The 8,124-nt window shown below is 44.3% G+C and overlaps 1 long non-coding RNA gene across 1 annotated transcript; it reads left to right on the top strand.

Annotated features, from left to right (window-relative positions):
* Positions 1 to 765: 765 nt before the first annotated feature.
* Positions 766 to 2,834, top strand: LOC115201902 (uncharacterized). Its single transcript, XR_003879844.1, has 2 exons — positions 766 to 884; positions 2,576 to 2,834. It is a non-coding gene; the product is annotated as an uncharacterized LOC115201902 (long non-coding RNA).
* Positions 2,835 to 8,124: the final 5,290 nt, after the last annotated feature.

Below are 8,124 nucleotides of genomic sequence, written 5' to 3'. Positions count from 1 at the left end.
GTGTTCCAGTTCCCGCCAATATCCAGCAACTTCGCACAACTATTGAAGAGTGGGACAACATTCCACAGGCCACAATCAACAGCCTGATCAACTGCGAAGGAGATGTGTCGCACTGCATGATGCAAATCTGTATTCCCAGCCATGTGAAATCCATACATTAGGGCCTAACAAATTTATTTTAATTGATTGATTTCCTTATATGAACTGTAACTCAGTAAAATCGTAGAAATTGTTGCATGTTGCGTTTATACTTGCCTAGTTAATTAAAGGTTAAATAAAAATGCAAATTAAAAAATACTTTTGTTCAGTATAGATGCGGAGATTAACTGACAGTCAGACGTCCTGATATCGAGAGACAGACAGACAGACAGACAGACAGACAGACAGACAGACAGACAGACAGACAGACAGACAGACAGACACAGACAGACAGACAGACAGACAGACAGACAGACAGACAGACAGACAGACAGACAGACAGACAGACAGACAGACAGACAGACAGACAGACAGACAGACAGACAGACAGACAGACAGACAGAGAGAGACAGGCCCCAGTGGATGTGGGGGCACAAGCTGCTGATGTGTCCCCCTTCCTCTTGTGCCGCACGCAAGGATGGGGTCTGTGGACAGGATACTGGGCTTGGGACGTAGGTGCTGAGGTAGGCATCACACACACAAACACATACATGTATTAGTTTCTTAATGAAGTGGTGGAAGGGTCTGTGGCATCCTGACACACTAACGCACACAGTTTATCTCTCTCTCTCTCTCTCTTTCCCACACACACCCACACACACACTGATCTGGAATGCAGCCACTCGTTCAGGCAAAACTCCCTTCTAGGAATGATCTCTCCAAGAGTAGCATGTATTGATTAAAAGGTAAAGCAATAGCCAAAGTTATTTTTCATAATATCCGTGCATAATGGTTATTTTTACTTTTCATCCAACATATTCATATCATGGGGTTATGAAAGTGTTTCTCTTATGGCCAGTGCATGACAGCAAAACTTTCCGAAGGTCTTTGAAAAAGTAACCCTGCCGACAGTTTTGTAGCTGCCTGTTGCATAAAATATACTTCTCCTACCACAAGGGGGCACACAGAACAATCAGAGGGAATTCTATATCACAAACAGGAATTTGTGCCAGAGCTTCTTTCATGAACCCCATTGTGCAGTAAATGTCTCTTTTCAAACTGAGTAGTTATTTTTACTTTCACTCTCGTCTTAAATATACTACCTGATGTCTTGGACTTGACAGTTACAGCGCAATTATTCACACTTCTGTTTCCGCCGTTGGTGATCGCTAAAAGCTATTTAACAAAAAATGTAGGTGAGACCTCTCTGAGTGCTTTAATAAACATTGAAACAGAGGGCCACCTCCTCTTCCTCTCAGGAGCCATCTCTGACAGGTCCCCTAGACAGGGGGGCCCTGGGGGACATTCCTGTCCAAAGCTGTGCTGTTCTCAGCTCAGCCGCTCATAAATTACACACACACACACCTTTCACATGATCTCACACTAAAACGGAGTAGAGTAACTGCCATTGCCAGTTACTCAAAGTGGTTTTCGTCATAGAAACCATCTGTGGTCAACAATATGTTGGACTGAAGAACTAACAGCATGATGCTTCAACAGAAGTGTAACGCATCTTCACATAATGAGGCTTATGAAAGGTTGTAAGTTTGGTTGTTTATCTGATTCGCTTAGATTTGAGGAATTATGCAAATAAATTGTAAACGTCAAGGAATGTTCACATGTCAATCTTTCTGTAGTGGAAACAAAGACTGCTCTCAAGGCAGGTCTGCCGGTTTTGACTACCGGTTTTTGATGGTTTGTAAACAGATGTATTGTTTTATGGATATGACATACACTTACATCAGGGATGGGCAACGTTGATGGGGGTGGGGGCCACAAAAAATCTGAACACATCATGGGGGGCCACAGTGGCTCACGGGTCTGCGTACTCACATCCATACCCACACATGGAGTAGAGGGAAATGGTTGCAGTTTTTAATATGATATCTGTGGGAGAGGGGGGGACCCCGGTCGTTAATTCAACCATGATTACTATAAGTTTAGATAGCTGGCCGCTAGACTAATTTACCTATCTAAAAAATGTTAGCTGGCATGGGCTAATTGAGTGACTGTCAGTGACTGACATAACAAGAGAAAAACTGCTGATGCATAACCAAATTTTGAAATTGCACCTGGTGTATTCTACTATTCTAACCCTCAAAAACATATATATCTTTTTTCCTTTGGAAATTGATCCGAGGGCCATTCCTGATTTACATTATTAGTAGTTTTCCTTGAAACACACCATTCAAAGAATCTGCATTAAACCTATATCAGACTACAGCAGATTACTGCCTAGTGCCCACCACGCCAAGTCTGTGACAGCCATTCCCTGGCCCGCCTGTTTTCCACTTTACTAAGGTTTTTATTCCTGTCTGGTGATATCATGCCGTTGCCTGCATTATCCAGCCCACTCTAAGATGTAGTTTCCATTATGAAATCCCCACGTTACCCTTGGACAGCTGGCAGAATGTTCTGCTCCTCCTCTCCATGACAGACGCAGGAGGGAGGCCGCTTACTTCGATCCACCCGCTTCCAGAGCCAGTTTTTTATCCAACCAGAGACTGGGCCGACCGAAGCTTGGAGGTGGCGGCGGACACGTGCACCGACGAGATGCCGCACCCGACGAGGTAAGAAGAAACGACTACCAGAGGCAGAGGGACCCACGTGACTGAGTGTCTTCAATGTATCAAGCAAGATATTGAGCCCTGCCCATGTCTCCTTGCTTAATAAAGTGTTATATTTTGTGCCTACAACTCAGTGCAACGATTTCGATGTTAAGGTAGACATGTTTAAGTTTTTAACAAAACATCCGTTTAAGGGGTATACTTTATCTCCCCTAATCGTGATATTTCCACTGAACATGTAGGTTGCTCACCTGCACATACCCCGACTCCTTTTAGAAGTACGAGTTATTTTGTACCTCCATACAATCGCAATCACTCTATTGAGACATTTTGCAGACTCGTTGAATAATATTTTGTTCATCTCCTTAAGAACAAACAGGAGTACATATCTTTCCATAATTTACCTAAGGATGAAAAACAAGCTTTGCTTGATTTACAGTCCGATGCGTCAGTCCTTACCCGCCCTGTTGATAAGGGTGGGTCGGTTGTACTCTTGGATAGGACTGTTTATGTAGACAACTGCTTGACAACACCTTTTACAAGAAACTCAGAAGTGACCCCACTTCCCAATTTCAGAAGACCATCTTTACTGTCCTAGATGGGAATTTAAGTTCTGGTCAGATAACCAAAAAAGAACACAACTTTTTGGCCATTCAAGACCCTAAAATTGCTACTTTCTATACTTTGCCGAAATGACACAAGAATGTTACAAAACCTCCAGGGCGCCCTATTGTAGCGGGCATTGATGCAGTAACGGCCCTCTATCGACTTTTTTATTAGACCACTCGCATAACAGCTCCCCGCCTTTGTAAAGGACACCAGCATTATGATCTCTATTATTGAATCTCTTGATCCTCTCCCTGATAATACTTTGTTAGTTACTTTTGACGTTGAGTCGTTATACACGAATATTCCACACGAGGGCGGTATTGAAGCTATGGAACATTTTCTTCTGCAACGTGACCCTAATGAACTACCTTCCAGTGCATGCATTATAAGATTGGCTGAAATAGTACTCAGACACACACACACACACACACACACACACGCACAACTACTTCATGTTTGTAAATTATTTCTTTATTCAGACGAAGGGTACTGCTATGGGATCCCCCATGTCTCCTAACTATGCTAATTTGTATGTAGGTTACATGGAGAAACAGTCCATTTTCAATCCTCTCAAAAATGTTTTCTTGCCTAACATCATTATTTGGAAACGGTATATTGATATTTTTGTTCTATGGAGGGGTGATGCAAAACAGCTCCAGGCATTCCATGCTTTTCTGAACTCTTTTTCTGAGCATCTGAGATTTACTATGCAATCTGACACACGTCAAATCAGTTTCCTTGATCTTCTGATCTTGTGTGAGGATAACGTTCTATACACTGATCTTTACAGGAAACCTACTGATCGTTTGTTGAGGGCTGATTGTTGTCACCCGCTTCCCTTAAGAAACAGTTTGCCCTACAGCCAATTTTGTCGAATCAAAAGAATTTGCAAAAAACTATCAGATTTCGACAGAAATATGGCTGAGACCAAAGAAAATTCAAGGAGAGGGGGTACAAAAATGGTCAGATTAATACTGCCATTGAGAAAATTCAAAACAAACCGAGCCATGATCTTTTCAAGGACAGTCTCGCAAAAAGAAGCATTCTTGCGTTCTAACTACCCGCTATTCAAAGTCCTCTGAACAAATTAAGGGAACCGTTCACAAACATTGGCATATTCTAAGCTCCGATGATCGTATCGGTAATGTGTTTTCGGACCATCCCTTGATCATATTCTCGCGGGGCAGAAATCTCAGAGATCAATTGGTAAACTCTGATTTTCCACCCCAAGATATCCCTGCACAACGTCTATTTGCGCCCCTACTGGATGGAAACTACAAATGGCTGTGCTCAATGCAATGGCTCATATAAATGTAGATCCTTCAAACACCCCCTGTCACGATCGTCATAATAATTGGACCAAGGCGCAGCGTGAGTAGCGTTCCACATCTTTATTATAATATGAAACTTAGCAAAACAGCAAATGAAATAAAAGAACCGTGACTAAGTGGTGCACAAATACAAAACAAGATCCCACTAACACAGGTGGGGAAAACAACTACTTAAATATGATCCCCAATTAGAGACAACGATTACCAGCTGCCTCTCATTGGGAATCATACAAAACACCAACATAGAAACTAGAACACACCATAGACATAGAAATACTAGATCACCCCCTAGTCACGCCCTGACCTACTATACCATAGAGAAACAATGGTTCTCTATGGTCAGGGCGTGACACCCCCAAACAGGGAAACAGATCCCAATCAAAGGTGTTATCACGTGCTCCACGAAGGCAGTTATTTATCTTATAACTTGTCCTTGTGGAAAAATGATTTGGGTAAAACAAAGCGTGAATTAAAAGTATGAATCTCGGAGCATCGTAGCATCATTAGGTGCAAAAACTCAACTTACCCAATTGCCGCCCACTTTTTGGAAGCAAACCACTCGATCTCGTCCCTACGTTATATCGGCATCAAACATGTCACCCTCCCTGGGAGAGGGGGGGACCTCGACAATTTATTGTTAAAACGAGAGGCTGCCTGGATCTTTAATTTAAAGACTTTTGCTCCCTTCGGTCTCAACGTAGAAGCCATTCTTGTGATTATTGTGATTTTGCTATTGTAAATGTTTGTAGGCCTATGTAGCCAAATTGTATCTATAATAGTATGCTATCTATTCATGTTTTTGGTATGTTATTTTTACATCTGAGACTTAACCAATGATATCAGGCCACACCCAGCCATGATCACAGACACCTGTGTGTGTCCTTTGACACCATATAAACTAGTCACCCCACAGTGTTTGTGTCACGTCCTGATCCTAGTAAGATGTCATTTTCTATAGTAGAGTAGGTCAGGGCGTGACAAAGGGTGTTTTGGGTTGTTCTATGTTTTCTATTTCTATGTTTAAGTTCGAGTTTTTCTATTTCTATGTTGGGATTGTTTGGGTTGATCTCTAATTGGAGGCAGCTGATCCTCGTTGCCTCTGATTAGAGATCATATTTAAGTAGGGGTTTTTCTTCCTGGGTTTGGTGGGTAGTTGTTTTCTGTTTAGTGTATGTCACCTGATGGAACTGTTGTCGGTTGGTTTTTTGTTTAAGTATATTCATTAAAAGTAAATATGAGCACTTCACACGCCGCACCTTGGTCTCCTTTATACGACCCTCGGTACAGAACTACCCAAAATGATTGGATCAAGCGGCGTGCCCGGGCAGAAATGGACACCTGGTCACATCAGGAGTGGATTGAGAGACTGGACTTGGGGCCAGGTAATTGAGCGATATCGGAGCCTACCTGGGAAGAACGAGAGGCAGCCCCCCCCCAAAAAAAAATTGGGGGGGAACACGGGTAGTTTGGCTAGGCCAGGACTGGGACCTGAGCCAATTCCCCGTGCTTTTTGTGGTGAGCTTGTGCCTGCCTCTCGCACTCTCTATCCAGTGCGCCTCCATAGCACAGTACGTCCTGTGCCTGCTCCTCGTGCTCTCTCTCCAGCGCGCCTCCAGAATCCAGTACGTCCTGTGCCTGTTCTTTGCACTCTCCCTCCAGTGCGCATCCATAACCCAGTACGGCCGGTGCCTGCTTTGAGCAGGCAGTCCAGTGAGACCGGTTCCTGCTCCTCGTACAAAGCCTCCAGTGATAATCGATGGTCCGACGCCTGTAGTGATGATCCATGGCACTAAGCCTCTAGTGATGATCCATGGCCCGGAGCCTGAAGAGGTAATCCATGGCCCGGAACCTGAAGAAGTAATCCTTGGCAAAAAGCCTGGAGGGATTATAAATGGTCCGGAGCCTGTAGGGATAAACCATCGCACGAAGCCTGTAGGAATAATCCATGGCTCGGCACCTGTAGAGATAATCCATGGTAAGAAGCCTCCAGTGATGATCCTTAGCGCTGAACCTGTAGAGATGATCCATGGCAAGGAGCCAGCAGCAACGGTCACTAGTCCGGAACCTATTATGACGCCTCCAGCGACGCTCTTCAGTCCGGCGCCTCCAGCGACGCTCTTCAGTCCGGAGCCTCCAGCGACGCTCCCCAGTCCGGAGCCTCCAGCGACGCTCCCCAGTCCGGAGCCTCCAGCGACGCTCCCCAGCCCGGAGCCTCCAGCGACGCTCCCCAGCCCGGAGCCTCCAGCGACGCTCCCCAGCCCGGAGTCTTCAATGGCGGCCCGCAGCCCGGAACCTCCAGCGGCAGCCCGGAACCTCCAGCAATGATCTACAGTCCGGTTCCTTCGACGATCCACGGTCAGGTGGTAATAAAGCAGAAGGATCAGCGGGTGGAGCGGGGAGTACGCCCAGAACCGGAGCCGCCTCCTATCCTGGAAGTTGTGGACTGCATTTGAGCCGCCATAGACTTTTGTCACCCTCCCTACCCTCCCTTTGTGTTTTGTTGGGGTTTGATTATGTTGCATTCGGAGTCTGCACCTTTTGGGAGGGGGGGGAGGTACTGTCACGTCCTGATCCTAGTAAGATGTCATTTTCTATAGTAGAGTAGGTCAGGGCGTGACAGGGGGTGTTTTGGGTTCTACGTTTTCTGTTTAAGTTCTAGTTTTTCTATTTCTATGTTGGGATTGTTTGGGTTGATCTCTAATTGGAGGCAGCTGATCCTCGTTGCCTCTGATTAGAGATCATATTTAAGCATGGGTTTTTCTTCCTGGGTTTGGTGGGTAGTTTTCTGTTTAGTGTATGTCACCTGACAGAACTGTGGGTCGTTTTTTTTTTTTTTTTTTTTTTTTTTTATTTAAAATTTGGTTTAAGTATATTCATTAAAAGTAAATATGAGCACTTCATACGCCGCACCTTGGTTTCCTTTATACGACCCTCGTTACAGTTTGTCATTATACCCTGATGAAAACAGCTTGTCTGAAACGTTGGTTATTAGGTTATTCAATTTTTGCATCTGAGCTCCTAGAGTGTTTCGGCTTTCCTTTAATTTTTCAAGTGTTCTACTTCGCTAGCCATCATTCCGAAGAAAGCATTTACCCTTTATGGAACTACACATTAATTTGGATCATTATCAGGGAGAAACTATTGACAAACAATTTACAAACAAATTGTTTCTCATTGGCTTCCTGTTCTTCCAACACTGCCATTCACAGGATCTATTGCATAGACGCTGTCTTCATGTCACTCCAGAAACACAGGAAATCTTCATATCCTAGTTTCACATGTGAGTCTGAGGAATATGATCATGATAGTCAGTGGCAGTCATTTCAACATCCAGACATTATTGAGTTACTCCCTAGTTGAGACTGATGGGCTGTGGCTCATTGAGAGAAAAGAGCACTCACCATGTTCAAACATGTGACACCACAACAGGGGAAAAGATTAAATGATAAGAGCCAGGGAAAATGGGTAGTTTTGGAGTT

Source organism: Salmo trutta, chromosome 1 (assembly GCF_901001165.1).
Source record: "Salmo trutta chromosome 1, fSalTru1.1, whole genome shotgun sequence".
NCBI lineage: Eukaryota > Metazoa > Chordata > Actinopteri > Salmoniformes > Salmonidae > Salmo > Salmo trutta.
Note: the sequence above shows the minus strand (reverse complement) of the source record. Positions and strands in the feature narration are given on the sequence as shown.